The sequence below is a fragment of the Carassius carassius genome, chromosome 16, assembly GCF_963082965.1.
Source record: "Carassius carassius chromosome 16, fCarCar2.1, whole genome shotgun sequence".
Lineage (NCBI taxonomy): Eukaryota > Metazoa > Chordata > Actinopteri > Cypriniformes > Cyprinidae > Carassius > Carassius carassius.
In genome coordinates this window covers 12520159-12538015 of record NC_081770.1, presented here as the reverse complement: position 1 = coordinate 12538015, position 17857 = coordinate 12520159, and the positions used below count along the sequence as shown (strand labels likewise).

Sequence of the window (17857 nt, the reverse complement as noted above, 5' to 3'; positions counted from 1 at the left end):
AGTGATGAACACAGTCACAGACTATCAGACTAAGAAATCTGACCCTGAATACTAGAGCACCACAGTGGTGTCCCGAGCTCTGTCCTGGATTCACTTTTTACCCATGACTTAATTTCTACCCACAGCTCAGAATCCCTAAAATGATGTGTAGATGACACAACAGTGATCAGTGCTGGGACAGTCGTATGTGAAGAGATCTGAAACATAGGTCCCCATACCAGCATTAATCCTGGGACGTGTTTGTGTATGGCAGTTTTCTTTTTGCAGTGCTCTGAGTGAAAGGGGATTTTTATGATCAGTGTTTGGAATAAATCATATGGCATGAAGTCTACCAACTGAATGATAAGCACAAACCCTGCCCTGCCATCGATTTATTTGTTACTACCTTAATTACATAGTTACCTTTCATAAAATTAAAAAGCCATGGACCCAGTCACAACAAAATGTAATTCTTTCTGGCATGAGGTGCTACCAACACTATATAACCATAGCAGACTATAGAGCAGGGTTTTGGTTCATTGGTAAACGAGAAGCATTGACGCCGACGAGGCGAGAAGACGAGAGCAGTTTGGAGATCTGAAGCCAAAGAAGATGCTGATTTATTCAAACTACTATTTTAGTCTGTGAAATAAGGCTATAACTACTAAAAACTTTTAAAAGAGTTTGAACAGTTTTATTATAGTATTGGGGTGTTTTAACTTAGACCACAAAAAAAAAAAAAAAAAAAAAAATATATATATATATATATATAGTCTTTGCTCTGTTTCTGGCTGCCATTGGTTTTAAAAGTTGGAAGGCCAAAAATAGACTGTCAACAGAGTGTTGCTTCTGTGTGAAGTGAGAAGTGTGTGTGTGTGTGTGTGAGAGAGAGAGAGAGAGAGAGAGAGAGAGAGAGAGAGAGTCAAACATTCAATAAGCTAGTGCAGAAAATACTGTACCATGCATGTCCAGACTAGGCTATATTTGATTCCATCACTGTCATTTTAAAATGGCTTTATAAATAAATAATAATAATGATGTGGTTGTGTTTGCTGGAAATGACAGTCATATGTATTTCTGCAGGGAGTTGTTGCACATTGGCCCTTAAAGTGTCAAATGTTTAGGCAGTGTGAAATGACGTCTCAGAAATAAATAAAGAATTCATGAAATAGTGCTACTTATGATCATATCAACAAATGTATGAACTTTGGTCAGGTGCCATACAAACATCAGTAATGTGAATATATTTTTATGCCAAAGTTATTACAGATATTGTTTCTAAAATATAACTGGTTAAAACTTCAGGACATCGGCATTAGCAACAACTGGAGAAATCTCAAAACATGCACCATTAAAAGATCCTATATGTATATTAACTCTTTTGGTCACAATAATCAATTTATTACATAGATTTCATAGATGTTAGGTTTCATAGACTGTATCATGTGACTGGTTCGCATGTGAAGCATCTTGACGTTTATGGTCACGCTCATGAACTGTGGCACACACAGCATTATTCTTCCAGACTGAAGAGTTTCTTTGCCTCCGAGTATTTGCAGATATTTTAGTGGTTTTATCTCAAGTTATATTGGAGATAATGTTGCAAACGCTTATTTTGTTCTCTTTGAGTTTGTATTCTCTGGCTGGTGAGTTATAAACATGTGTTAATGTTGTCTTTACTTCAAGTAAGGTGAACATGTACTAGGATTAAAATTAGCCTCTATTAATCTTGTTTTCCAGGTGTCTGATACATTGACTTGCTCTAATGTCTGTCTCTCTTTAGCCATTGCTGCAGCACAGTCTTCAGCTCCTCTATTCCTCAGTGAATCTGTGATAGTGCTGATCTCAGCTGCTGCTGGATCTCTCGTGTATATGATTTTAATTTGGATGTTTTGTGTGTGCAGGGGACACAAAGATGCAGGTACAGTAGGCACACTTAAAACTTAACCATCTGCAAAAATATATGTGTCTTTTTGTGCATCAACAAAATATATATTTTGACTGATCATCATTTCAGCTCAGAACCATGAATATGAGACTCCTCAATTACTCCACAAACAGATTGGACAAATGATGGTAAGTGTTAAATACTATTAAATACTAAATATGTTTAACAAGTTTGTGAAATAGCATGCAGTGTATGATGCTATTATATTCCAAATATTTCATGCTTCCTGTGCTAACTGTTGTTATCTGATGTTTAACATGTTTGATGATTTCTACAGTTGTTTTGTGACTGCTTGCTGGTATTAAAATGTTGATAAATTTTAAGACACAGAGATTCCTCCATTAAAATACAATACAAAAATAAATAAATCATTTAGTGCAGGAAACACTGACTCGTAATATTAAATCATCACATTTGTTTGCTAATGATTCTCAGGTGCAATGTGAATGATTATGATCTTTGTGTTTCATACAGGAATCTGAAATGACAGAGGTAGTTTACACATGTTTCAGCACAGAGCAATGATCAAACTCTCTGTGAATCTGTTCCATCACAAACGATGGATTGACCACAATAACTTAATATGTGCTTTATACCATATTGTGGATATTAAATGAAATAAAACATATGCTTGTTTAACCCTCAGACATCATAATTTTTTCGTTTCCTTAATCTGAGCAGTACAAGACTTTTTTGTTTGCCACCTGAACACAGATATCAAAAATAGACTTGATGTTAAGTGATAAAAAAAATTAAGAAATACTAAAATTCTAAGCATTTTTTATTTGTCCAATAAAAATCAATAAATTCAACCCAATGCAGATTATACATACACACAACTGAAGGGGAGAGCATACACAACATTCTCTATGTGGCAAACACACACACACACACAACCAATGCACACATATACAAAGCATTGAATATATAAGACCAAATATACAAAACCAAACATACATACAAAACTAAAGTATTGAATCAGCCATTAACTGAGCTTATTTTTGTGCCAATCAGCCACTGCACACACACACACACACACACACACACACACACACACACACACACACACACACTTCAAAGACAGATCATAGTCCTTCTGCAAGATTTGTTGATGAGTCCAAACACAAAAAGTTCTGTAACATGCTACTTTGTTGGGTTTATTGATTTTTATATTAACTGTTTGGAAACATTCTGTAACTTTTTTTTTTTTTTTTTAAATAAATTATTACTTTGTCTCCTACTTTGTATTTTCTTTATAGCATGGTCAGATTTGTCTGTATGCATATTTTGGCATCTTTGTATAATCTCACCTAACACTTTATGTTTTTTTTTAACAACAATAATTGGTAGATTTCAGCCTATATGCAGCCACAGCCATAGTGGCTATTGATATTTGTGATATTTTGACCAGATTACATTTACATTTAATCATTTAGCAGACGCTTTTATCCAAAGCGACTTACAAATGAGAACAATAGAAGCAGTCAGGTCAACAAGAGAACAACAACAGTATACAAGTGCCATGATAAGTCCCACACAACCGTTCACACCATTAACAGCTCCTGCAACCCATCCTGATCACCTCTCCAATAAACCGCTCTCACCATTCACAACTCCTGCAACCAACCCTGAATGCCTCTCCAAACAACTGTTCACACCACTCACAACTCCTGCAACCCACCCTGAACACCTCTCCAATCAAGCGCTCTCACCATTCACACCTCCTGCATCCCCCCTCTCCCCCACACCTGCAATACAGATCAGCGAGGATGCGGTGCGCCAGGTCTTCAGGAAGCAGAAAAGGAAAAAAGCACCAGGCCCAGATTGTGTTACACCAGCCTGTCTGAAATCCTGTGCTGACCAGCTGGCCCCCATCTTCACAAAGATCTTCAACAGATCGCTGGAGCTGTGCGAAGTCCCTTCATGCTTCAAACGCTCCACCATCATCCCCATCCCAAAGAAATCCAAAATTACAGGACTAAATGACTACAGGCCTGTGGCTCTAACGTCTGTAGTCATGAAGTCATTTGAAAAACTGGTGCTGGCCCACCTGAAGGACATTACTGGACCCTTGCTGGATCCTCTTCAGTTTGCCTACAGAGCAAACAGGTCTGTGGACGATGCAGTAAACATCGGACTGCATTATGTTCTGCAACACCTAGACAGACCGGGGACCTATGTGAGGATCCTGTTTGTGGACTTCAGTTCTGCCTTCAACACGATCATCCCAAACCTCCTCCTGCCCAAACTAACTCAGCTCTCCGTGCCCACCTCCGTCTGTCAGTGGATCAACAGCTTCCTGACAGACAGGCAGCAGCTAGTGAGGCTGGGAAAATACACATCCAGCACCCGTACAATCAGCACCGGAGCTCCCCAGGGCTGTGTTCTCTCCCCACTGCTCTTCTCCCTGTACACTAATGACTGCACATCTAAGGACCCCTCTGTCAAGCTCCTGAAGTTTGCAGATGACACCACACTCATCGGCCTCATTCAGGACGGTGACGAGTCTGCTTACAGACAGGAGGTTAAAGAGCTGGCTGTCTGGTGCAGTCTCAACAACCTGGAGCTTAACACGCTCAAAACAGTGGAGATGATCGTGGACTTCAGGAGAAACCCCCCTGCACTCCCCCCACTCACCATCATGAACAGCACTGTGACTGCAGTGGAGTCATTCAGGTTCCTGGGCACCACTATCTCTCAGGACCTGAAGTGGGACATTCACATTGACTCCATTGTGAAAAAGGCCCAGCAGAGGTTGTACTTCCTTCGCCAGCTGAGGAAGTTTAACCTGCCACAGGAGCTGCTGAAACAGTTCTACTCCACCATCATCGAATCCATCCTCTGCACTTCAGTAACTGTCTGGTTCAGCTCAGCTTCTAAATCGGACCTCAGAAGACTACAGAGGGTAGTCCGGACTGCTGAGCGAATTATCGGTACAACCCTCCCATCTATGCAAGAACTGTACTTATCCAGAGTGAGCAAAAGGGCTGTTAAAATCACTCTGGACCCCTCACATCCAGCACACTCCCTCTTTGAACTGTTGCCATCTGGTCGACGCTACAGAGCACTGAGCACCAGAACGACCAGACACAGGAACAGTTTCTTCCCTCAGGCAATCCATCTTATGAACAGCTGATAATAACTGTGGGACACACTACACTATTTATATTTATATACAGTACACTTTTTATCCAACACACATACTTAGCGTACACGTAAATCTTTTGCACATAATATACATGTACATACATGGAACACACTATACTACTTATATTTATATTTATATACACATACACTTATTTATCCAAACACACATACTTAGCGTACAGTTACAATTTTTCCACATAATATACACGTACATACATAAATGCTCTTTTTAATATACCTGCCATACATTGTCAATTTGTATATTGTCATTCCTTACCCACCTATTTGTATTTTTTTGTATTTTTTATTCCTTATTGTGTTTTTTGTTCTGTCGCTGTTATGTTGCACTGCGGAGCTCTGTCACGAAAACAAATTCCTCGTATGTGTGAACATACCTGGCAATAAAGCTCATTCTGATTCTGATTCTGATTCTGATTCTGTTAGTCTAGTACACACTGTAAAAAATGTGGAGTAGGATTTACTTGAAAAAAGCTTGGAAAGGTTTTTCACTCAGAAAAGGCTAGTACATTTACAAACATTTGCCAAATAAAAGCCTAAACATAAGTATGTTTAATTAGACATTATTAAGTTAAGTTTACTTGGAAATTCCCAGTTGATTTTGTTGACTCTTTGTTTGTAAATTTTATATTATGTAATGCTTATCACTGTAAAAAAAAAAGTAAAAATTTTCTTTCTTTTGCAAATTTTTGCACACATATATTTTAAGTAAAACTTAAGCATTGCATTAAATAAAATCTACGAGTCTATACAATTTACTTTAAAAAGGTAACACTGGTAAACTACCATGCTATTATATTACAGTATGTGGTTCACTTGCAAACATGGAACTAAGTATGTAGACAGGCTGTTATCCTTTTACGATAATATGCCCACTCAGTTAAATGAAAAGGCAAATGAATACAGAGACCTCAATACTTGGTACTCCACACATAATGACGGTAACCATCATTGAATAGTGTTTGATTATGAATGGGTCATTTTGAGTAGAAAATAAACTCCATGTGTCACAAAACAGTATGTTACTAAAACAAACAAAAAAATGACAACTAAACTAAACAACTAACAACAAAACAACCATAAAACAGTGATTCCAAAAGCCTTCAGCTCTACCCTGTGTAAGTTGGGTATGCAGCTTAGGCCTTTGGCCATAAGGGGTACTGTCACAGACAGCCGTCTAAACGTCCCTGGGGTAACTCCCGTGGAAATGGTAGAGTTGGTACTTAGTGCTCGCCTTGATTCTGGCCTGCAGAGACAGGGGTAGCTGCAGCCTGGAGCAATGGGCGCGCCGAAAGGTAGGGGTGTGCCAAAAGGTTTCTCATTGGTGAAAGGAGTTTTACTGTGCTGGCCAATCTGCAGTAAATATACATTTACGTAATTTCCTTAGACAAGGTGGCGCCGATAAGACGTGAGGTAATTATTCATCGTTTATATGTTTATCTATACTTTATATACCACAAATATGTATATTAAGATAAGTTTGTTACAATACGATCATAATTTTTCCTTTGCGTTATATCTTGCAGCTTTAGTAATTAGTTTATTGTTGTCAGACATATGTACAGTGAGACAAAACGATGACCGCATCGACGGCGAATCCTTCAGAGATAATATTTTATATCTGCGTCCTATTTGTACAATAGAGTACAGAACACATCCTGTAAGTATAATAATTATTACCACCTCTATTGCAACTGTACTATGATCAGTTCACAATCTGAAGACGATTAGACAAAATAAAAATAAAAAAACCCTCTAATTTAGAGTTTGTTTCTACCTTTCTGCCAGGTGTCCAACTAATGCAGAGTATATTCAAGCTGTCAACACACTGGTTGTGAAGAACCCTTTCCAGAGAAATATAGAAAGAAATGACTGTGTAAGTTAAATTGTTTTTAAACCATTGATTTATCTCTATCAACATAATCACACACAATATTGTAGTAACAAGATGTTGTAATCTTTATTTGCTGGAAAATGACAATCAGTCAAGTTTGTGTTTTAAGCACATCTGACACATCCCTAAACCTGAAATGTAAAGCAGAACGTGCTCCACTTGCAGGTTATTGTAGAATATGTAAGCACACTGCCATATGCATCATTTATTTTTGCACTGTTAATCAATTTTACATTTTCACTTAGTGCAGGTTTATGTAAGGAAGATACTGTACTAGATATTTAAATCCTTTTTGTATGTACTCCACTTCTTCACTGCCTGACCATCATCTTAATGTTTATGCAGTTGAATGTTTTTATTATTTTTTATATCTAAAGCACCTTGTTCAGTAAGTATTTAGATGTTTTTCATATCTGTCATGGTCTAAGCATGATCTGTTTCTGTTGTTCTGATGAAGGAAGCTTGTGTTGGGGAGGATTCAGTGTCTGTTGAGGCACATGTGAATGTGCTACAAAGTGAGTATCAGAAAACACATCCAGACCCCTCGACGGTCAAAGACCACACGACAGGAACATGCTCCTGGAGACGCTGAGAAAGCACGGAAGGAATCTCTGTGGAGGATGTACTCAAAAAATACACATACTTAAGGACACCTGCTGGAGTGAGTATATTAAAAAAAACTCATCAACTGTAAAATATCTTGTTTCAAATCTTTTCAGGTAATATTTTATTCCTCTGTACCTTTTTAGCCCATCTGTTAAAAATGTAAAGCAATAGTTTTAGAAAACAATGTAAGATTTATCAGTGTATACAAGAACATGAAATGCATCGTATATTGTGAACCTTATACATTAGCTTCTGATTGTTTCTGCAGTTCTGCAATAGTTACACTGTCTAAGCCAAAGAGGATGGAACAGAATCTGATGAATCTGAAAAGTGTTTTTTTTCTTGTTATTATTATTGTTGTTGTTCCCTTTATTTATTTATTTTATGAAAGGGGGACCCGGCTACACCTTTCCTACCATACACCTGATGGATACTGACTGTAAAATGGCAATCATAGGTGGAGGGCTCAGTGTGGTGACAGAAGATGGAATAGATGTGTGCCAGTGCACCAGCCTTGATGAAGCCTTCATAACAGCCTTCTGTGTGTATTCTGTTTTCAACATTGCATATCCACCACACCTGAGAAAGACACTGACTTTCTTTCAGAGGCACATCGTCAACATTAGAAGATGGAGACAAGCACTGTCAGTAACTTTACTCTGAATGATTTGCCTCTTGTATTAGATCCTCATGCCTTGACTGTACCATCGCCCAAAGTGCACTCGAAGGACATTTGTCCTCATGTCCTCAAATGAGGACACTTTGTCCTCATTTGTAAGTCGATTTGAATAAAAGTGTCTGCTAAATGAATAAATGTAAATATTAGTATAACCTGTGGTATAGATGAGTGCCAGTCAACTTTTTTCTGATTCCATTCTTTTAGAAACCATGCACAGGAAGCATGTGTACTTTTGGTACTCAGTGAAGAGTCAGTAGTACAGTTGTATTATAATATAATGGAGAAGGGTCTGGCTGCAGACTTGCACTCTCAGACACTTGCGCTTCTTGTTTTATTGGATATTTTATTCTACTTATTGGTTACTTCTTGTTTGAATCTCTCAACATTTGTTTTTCTCTTGTGTAGGTATGGTTGACTGAAAGTCTGTCAGTCCAGATGTGAGGAGGACACACAGAGTGGAGCTGGAGCTCAGCAGATGTGTGATGGCTGTAGATACTGTGGTCTTGGAAAGAAGGGCGTCTTCAAAGCTTTCTATTCAGACAAAGAGTTTGCTGGATTCTGTTCTATGGACTGCTACTACAGAATGAATAAATTAATTAATTAATGAGTGGTTTATCTATCTATCTATCTATCTATCTATCTATCTATCTATCTATCTATCTATCTATCTATCTATCTATCTATCTATCTATCTATCTATCTATCTATCTATCCTTTTACTTGAATTGGTGACTGAAACTGAAAGCTAAATAAATGTTTTAGTGGATAAAGCCGTGTCTGTTTGCTTAATTGGTTAATGGCACTTAAAACAAGGTTACTTAACTCTTCTAATTTTTAAATTTGATAATTTAATGGTTTTGTCATATTTATTTTTCTCTATCAGGCAAAACCTAGTTTTCTAGTGTAACACTTTACAATAAAGTTTCATTTGTTGACTGATGTATTAACTAACATTAACTATGAGCAATACATTTGATACAGTATTTATTAAACTTGGTTAGTTAATGTACGTTGTTTGTTCTTGTTAGTTCACTAATGTTAACAAATACAGCTGACTTTAAATGACTAACTTAAGAACAGCAAGTGCGACTAACCGTGTTAAGAGACGTTTGTATTCTTAAAAATAATTGTAATCTGTTTTTGATTATTGATAAACTAAGACCTAAACGTGCGGTGGTGATTACGTCAGTAAGCCATTTTGAAGGTACTTTCGAAAGTAATTTAAAATAATATTCCTTACATCATTAACGTTGTTTTTACATTGGATGAATTTCAATTGGTTTTATAGGATTATGCGTTTAATTTATCGCTGTCTATTAATCTATAGGCCAATAGCGATTAAGAGTATGGCTCGCCTTTAGGCGGAACAGCCAGTTTCGCTAAACCTTTTGCCACGCCCCCTACCTTTATTTCCACCAATGAGAAACCTTTCGACACGCCCACCTTTTGCCACGCCCATTGCTCCAGGCTGCAGTTACCCATACTTGGGCCTGCACTCCCCTCAGCATGGCGGCGTGGGTATACTGTTCCCCATAGTGACCCCTAGAGGACGCAGTGTCTCATTCCCTACATTCAGTGTTTCTGAGTTAAAAGTCGTAAGCTTTCTTACAGTGAGTCAAGATTAAAGCCTTTCAGCAGAACAAGAGACCATCAGGACCTTTTGATCATTTTTTTATTTTATATTTTTAATGTGATCTCTTTCTTTTCAATAGCATGCTAATGCGAACAGAACATATTTAGATGGTGGTAAATATGTTGCTATGAGTAAGGTTGCTACTGAACTTTAATGTAATCTTTGAGAAACCATTTATGTTTGTCTCCAGGTGTTTTTAGTGATGAGAAAGATGGATTGAAGACTGTATTGGTAAAAAAGGGAGATCCAATTGCACACCCATGTCACTGAATTAGAAAAAGGTGATCCAATAATGTGGATATTTGGACCTCAAAGTATCACCATAGCAGAAATTGATGGAAAGAGAACATTTATATCATACAACTACAGTGATAAGAGATTCAAAAATAAATTGCATCTAAATACTAAAAAAGCAGATCTCACCATTAATGACTTTACCTGCTAAAGATTGGCAATACCACATATACCATACAGAAGAGATTCAGTGTTACTGTCAGTGGTGAGTATTTCAAGCCTTTCAGAAGAAAGATTTGGATTTGTTCTAGGAAAATTTTTTATTAATATGAAATAAATAAAAAATCTAAACAAAATTAATTTGTAAGAGAAATTATAATTTAACAATAATAAACCGTAAGTATATCATACAGATGATACATCATGAGTAAAACATGAGCTTCAGGCTTTCCCCCCAAAACTAATAATAGTTCACAAAGTTTTTTTGCTTTTAATGAAATTTGATTGCTGTTAAAAGAGTAACAGACCAAGGGCACATACGGTTCCCTTGTGAAATACTGAAATTGTGAAATACTGTGAGCCACATCTGACATGCAAACATGCATTTTTGACATGTTTGTATCTGTGTTTGTATGTGTATGATGCGCTGTCATCAAGTCTATTCAGATATGAGCACCGATACAAAGAAACATCATTAATACAGAAATATAAAATGGAAAGGAAAATAAAGACAGCACTAATCGTAGACTGAATAAAAAGATATGTATACTGAAAATATGTTATGAATAGTTTGCCATTATGAGTATACTCTGAGAGAGGGAGAAACCTTAAAGGATGACCTTAAAGCATCCTTGTGGTGCGGCTGATACAGAAGAGCATACATACTAAAACTAACAGTATGAGCATTACTAATACTGAAGATCGACATAAAAAAAAAGCTAATTAATAAAAAGCATCATAGTTTATCAGCCAAATGGAAACTGAACTTATAAGACAGATGACTGTGTTGATTGCCCTTATTTTGCAGACAGTTTCTGTCTTTCTTTTGTAGATTTTAAATCTGATTCATTCTATTTTCTTACAGAAGGCAGTGCAGATGAAATACAAACTCCTTTGCAAAATATGGAGGACCATTAACTGTGTAGAAAACTGTGCAAAATGGCTTCTATTTTACTGGAACAGTTTTCATTGCAGTGATTCAACTATTTTAAATTAAAGTTTAAAAGACTGTTGCTAAAAAACCTTGACTGGTCCAATGTAAAATCCATTCAGTGTGTATTCTTTAATTATTTTCTTCTGCATACATCATTTTTTGTAATTTACTGTAATAACCAGAGTGTATTTTATTTTATTTTATTTTATTTACAGTGGGAGTCCACTGGATGTTGTTTATTGTTTATGAAGTAACTTTTTAAATTATAATTTGTATTATTAGATGAAAAATTAACACGAGCTTAAGAATATCAGTAAGACCTGAGTGTAAAATTCGGAGTGCAACTAAATGAAAAAGGACCTTTTAAAGTGTGTAGTATTTGAAACATTTTTTAATAAGACAGCCATTCTTTATTGTTCATAGAAATAGCTAAAGCTTCTCATCTGCTCTGATGCTATTATAAACTTTGTACGGTACCTTGTAATGATCCTGTGATTACTTTTGTCTTAAAGTCTCCCCGCTGGTGGACTACACTGAAAATCCTAATAAGTTGACTGAACTAAATTGATTGAGTAAACTTGTTGCCTCAATTTAATTGAGTAATGGAGTCTCCCAAAACTTACATATTTAAGTTTATTTAACTTGACGGTTTTGTAGACTGTACCTAAATCACACAGCCGCAGATTTCCCGCAGATTCTGTGCTTATGCGTCCCGTGACGTCTTTGTAACGCGAATTTAGTCAAAGAAAGGTTCTCAGTTCCAAACATCACAGCCTTGCGTTCTCATCGTGACTGATTTACAAGAGCTACAAGGATAAACGAACCGAAAGCGAAATGTACCCGCGCTACTCGTTTGGGCTACACAGCACAAGCCGTTTATCTGCTCGAGCCAGAGCTGCATGCTGATCTCGATAATGCGACACGTTATACACAGCGCTGGGAGATACAGTGAAGAAAGCAGTCGAATTCACCACAGAATCAACATCTCTGTGAAATTCAGCGCAGAATTCTGTTAAAGCTGATATCAAAACAAACGCCACTAATGTGGAAACCATTGTTCAATAAACACAAACCACCATTCCCCGTGGATTTAACAGTAAAACTCCAAGAACAACTTGTGGCAGAAATTGTTTAATGTTTTCGGGTGATTTTAAATGCTTTAAACAACTCTCGAGGTATCCTTATTCTTGCCCTCTATTCCTTCAGAGAAAAGTTAATGGGTGAAATAATTTAGTGAGATATTTTGGGTGAAGGTTACAGGAATTGACTTGAGAAACTGCAGCCATCTTACTTACTGTTATTCACATTCTGTGGTTCTATGTTATATCTAATATTCTATATCTAATAAATTTTCAATTCATCCTCCCGCTTCTGCCGTCACTTCAGAAAATCCTTCATCATCTGAAAGTGATGCATGTAATAACACTGATATTCAGATCAACAGCACCCACTGTGCAAAGTTACGTCCAGTGGACGTCTTTTTATGTCTTTGCAGACGTTGAAAAGACGTCCACTGAGGAGCCAGAATGAAAGTTTTTATGACGTCTTTTTTTGACGTCTTCTGTACGTCTGATTTAGACGTTCACAGAACCTCCTTACAAGGTTAAAAACTAGTTCAAAAGTGGTCAGTGGAAATATTTTCAACATCATTTAAGGTTCATTTAGACATCATTTATACTGTTTCTGGACCAAATCAACACTCTCAGGATGCGTTAGATTTAGATGTTATTTCAATGTATTTTCCAGACACTGCGTTTGTCCTAAAATCAAGAAAATAAAATAATCTTCATGAAATAATGAAATAACTGATGATTGAGCATGTGGTAAAATCAACTGCAAATCAAAGACATTAAATCTCTGAAGATCTCAACAGAGGAGGACCAATTTACATCATTTACAACAACATCATTTGACGTCACCATTGTGGTGGACAGTGTTTGGTTTAGTTGGGATCTTGGTCCTCATACTTCTTGTGTTACCTTGTCTTTGGTTGTTGTAACTGTGTGTTATAAAACACTCTTTTTTTTTTGTTAAGTGTATTTAGTAATAAGATCAAGCGTTATCATCTTGCTTTTAATGGTGATTAAACTATAGCACAATAAGTTATTAATGTTTCGTTGCAACTCTGTATTTATTTTCATGGAAAAAGTCTGGAAAATAAGGATGAGTTTGTGCTATGAAGCAGTTTTGTTTATTTTGATTGTCACCATTGTTGTGATGCATATGCTAAATCTAGATGTCTGTGTGTGAGTATATGATGCTTTTGCTCAAAATATTTCAAACGCATGCATTTTTTCCAACTTCAAAATAAGTATTTTGCTCTTGGTGCCTGTACTGTAGAGTCAAAAGGGTTAGGAGATATATACAAACAAAACAACGATTATTTCATGACCTCAGATACTTGCAATGTGATGACTTTATCATCACCAACAAAGAGCTGATAACGCCTGAGCTCTTTTAAATTTGTGTTTCACAAACACACAGTTATAACAGCCAGAGACAAGCTAACACAAGAAGTATGAGGACCAAGATCCCAACTAAACCAAACACTGTCCACCACAATGGTGACTTCAAATGATGTTGATGTAAATGATGTAAATTGATCCTCCTCTGTTGAGATCTTCAGAGATTTAATGTCTTTGATTTGCAGTTGATTTTACCACATGCTCAATCATCAGTTATTTCATTATTTCATGAAGATTATTTTATTTTCTTGATTTTAGGACAAACACAGTGTCTGGAAATTACATTGAAATAACACGAGTCTAAATCGAATGCATCCTGAGAGTGTTGATTTGGTCCCGAAACAGTATAAATTATGCCTAAATGAAACTTAAATGATGTTGAAATATTTCCACTGACCACTTTTGAACTAGTTTTTAACCTTGTAAGGAGGTTCTGTGAACGTCTAAATCAGAGTACAGAAGACGTCAAAAAAAGACGTCATAAAAACTTTCATTCTGGCTCCTCAGTGGACGTCTTTTCAACGTCTGCAAAGACATAAAAAGACGTCCACAAGACGTCAACTGGACATAACTTTGCTCAGTGGGCACAATTATTCTCCAGAACTGCATTTATGTAACTGAAGGCTATATTTCAGTTCTCAGTCTTAACTCTTCTGTAATTCTTGGATAGACTGCATGACCCGTTCTTAAAACTGAGAGAGTAAACGTTAACTGTCAAGACAGTTTATTGCAACAGTTCAGTAATACCTTAATTAAGCTTACACAAACACAAGACCATCGTTCAGTGTGAGAAACATTGTCTCCTGTCACGTAATATTTACTAATTCATGTAAAATAACGTTGCATTTGAATTTGGAGACATTAAAACATGCATAGATGTATAAAACAAAACATGTTTTCATGTTACGTCACTAGGGGACGCTCCTGTATCGTCATCTGCTTTAGAAAACTGAAGTCAAAATAGGCCTTATAGAACTATTGAACCCTATTTGAAAAGATTTGGACAGTTTAATTAAAGTATTGGGGTGTTTTGCCCTTAGACCACAGGAAACTGGTTGTCTGGTGGACGTGGCTGTGAGGTCAACATCAGTCCCTTACTCATTAATCTCACATCAGGACACTAGGGAGCTATGAAGACACATTTGAAAATACATTTGTGAAATATTTTTTGTTGTTGTTTTTGTATATTGGTCTATATCCACTACAGACGACAATCTGAGAGCACCTTCTGATGTACCCTCAAAGTAAACTTTCAAATACACTTCAAGATCATTTTATTAAGAAGTAAAGTTCAAGTATATTTTACATAACCTTGTAGTAAGTATGCTAATATCAATGTACCAGTTGTGTACTAATGTACTAAAATGACCGGAGAGAAAGATCAGGTTAGATCTTCACACTTCACTCAGGCTGCAAATAACTGTAAAATCAGTTCATGTGAGCTCAGGGCGTTTCTGCAAAAATAAACCGTTCAACTTCCTGCAGAGCGCTTGAGTTTCCTGTGAGACTAAAAGCTGAAGATAGTTCTGTTAATTTGACCGTGAGAAAAGGGAACGGTCGTTAAAAATTTGTCTTTCAAATTCTAAATAATTTTGGCTACAATGACAAAAAGTAACATAACATTGTATCATCCCATAAATTAACTTTATCTTCACAGTATACTGATTAAAAATAATAATAATAATTATTGATGTTCATTTGTCAATTGTAATTATTATAGTTTTCTAACTTGAAAACTATGCACAAATTGAGTCTCCAGATCCAATGTGCTACTTAACTTTTTAACACATTTCACTCTGCATTACACACCAACAGCTTCACAGATTGCTTCAGATATAGATATATGAGAGATATGTTACAAATATGCAAATAATATTTACAAATGACTAATGTATTAAAAAGCTGTTCCATCCACTCAAAAATATCTATAACACTGACACGCATAATATTAACGTATTAAAACAATAAGATGTGTTTTCATGTTTTGTGACCAGGGGGAGCTCCATTTTCTTTAGAACACCACGAGACATTTTGACCCTGATGTGTTCAAACTAGTATTTTGGTCTAATTCAACTACTGAACCCTATTTTAAAAGATTTTGTATAGTTCTGTTACAATATTAGGGTGTTTTCAGGCCACATTAAATGGTTTTCTGATTCTCTGTTTTCGTGGGCGTGGCTACAAAATAGTGAGGAAAAACATCATTCCATTACTGATAAATCAGCCCTTTAACAAAATAGTAAATAAATATTTGTGAAACAATTTAGTTCTTTTTGTATATTGGCCTATATCCATTCTATAGGATCATCAAAGAGTATATTAAGCAAAATATACATTCAGATGTACTGTATATGTATATCGGGCAACCAACTGGAGCTTATTTATACATGACACTGCTCTACTGATCATGTACTGGTTACTCCACTGCACACCTCAGATCACTTCCTCCTCACTCTTAACCTCAACATGGTACTGACACAACACATACCCCTCCATATGACATCTTTCAACATAACCTACACACACTTTCACCCTCCCGGCTATCTGATATGGTTTCATTTTTGCTTCCTTTCCCCTAAACTGATCCTCACAGTGCTACTGATTCTTTCTGCTCCACTCTTAATCCCTAATTTAGATTTAAATATGAGTTTAAAGTTATGGAGCAACAGGATTAAATATTAAATAAATCCAGGATTAAAATGATGCTTCAAATGTAAACCTACTTAGTTTTAAACAAGGTTTAAAGTTTGGTGCAACAGAATTATTAGATAAACCTTAATTTAATCTAGATTTACTCTTAATCCTTATTGGTGCAACCCACTCTTAAAGTCCTAAAGGCATAATAGAGAAGGAACCCTCCATTACACAAACTCTCTGACTGACTTATAACCCATAATACTCATATATAATATTCACAAAGATGTTTATGAATCTCAGGTTTAACCACTGATCTGCAACAAAGAACTGGATTGCTCATGACGTCATGAAAGTGAAGCGACGCTCCACCATATTGCTAATCCCCACTATTCCCATACATTCCATTGAATTAAAAGGAAAAAGAGCAAATTCAACGAGAAAACATCACTTAACAAGTCTAAATCTGAAGTATCCCTGTACATTCTTACAGTGCAAACACCCGAGCCTCGAATATCTTATTGCTTTTATAAAACGGTTACTACCACCAGGGCCAGATTTAGACCAAATTGGGCCTGATGCTGCAGTGCAAAAAGGGCCTATTTTTTCTCGGCATTTGTGCATGTGTATTCGACACTCAACGCACATGCGCACTCAGACCGACCAAGAAGCAACGCAAACAGCCAGCCTTTATTGAACATGAATAATAATAATGACATATTATCGTAACAACTCGAGATTAACATCAAGCTATGTAACATCAACATTCAATAGCAACTGTCTGCACTCTAAAAAATCCGGGGTTATTTTTTTTAACCCAAATGCTGGGTTGAGCCTTTTGGATAATTTTTTGGGGTTATTTTTTCAGTGTTTGGGTAGTTTTTGTGTTACCCAGCTCCTGGGTCAAACGTAACAACCCAGTGTTTGGGTTGTTTTGCAGCTCCTGGGTCAAATGTAACAACCCAATGTTTGGGTAGTTTTTGTATTAGCTACTCAGATCCTGGCTCAGTTATTTGTCGCGGGGATTTGCTTCTCTTCTGGAGAGAGCAGTTCTTAGCGCCGTCGGTAAAATACAGGTTTGTATACATTTTATTTTATCTATAAAATCATTACTGTGCTGAATATCGTTCAATTTTATGCAGAGCAACATATAGGCGCGCGTATGAATCACCTTTAACGAGTGTCGAGGAAAAGCCTGATGCTTTGCATGAAATAAACGATTTTATTCATAAAGATACAGGATACAAATATTCCCTCAGAGCTGTTCACTGTTTGTTTTTGGGCAGGTTATAAAGGCAATCGCAGTATATTTCGGCTATAAGTGAAACGCAGGGGGGCGGCCTCAGGCGTGAGCAGTTCACCGCCGAACACGACTCCAGCTCGGGCACGAGAACCAGCGCGGTGCAGCGCAGTTACGGTGGAAATAGAACAACAGAGACTGGTTAATAACATGTAAATTACTTCTGT

General features: G+C 36.6%; 1 protein-coding gene and 1 long non-coding RNA gene across 2 annotated transcripts in view; one reads left to right on the top strand and one right to left on the bottom strand.

Moving 5' to 3' along the window:
* The window catches only part of LOC132159554 (uncharacterized), a 1375546-nt gene that overhangs the window by 1318600 nt on the left and 39089 nt on the right, over positions 1-17857 (bottom strand). The window lies entirely within an intron of this gene.
* Positions 1768-2521, top strand: LOC132159082 (uncharacterized). Its single transcript, XR_009437773.1, has 3 exons — positions 1768-1900; positions 1997-2055; positions 2402-2521. It is a non-coding gene; the product is annotated as an uncharacterized LOC132159082 (long non-coding RNA).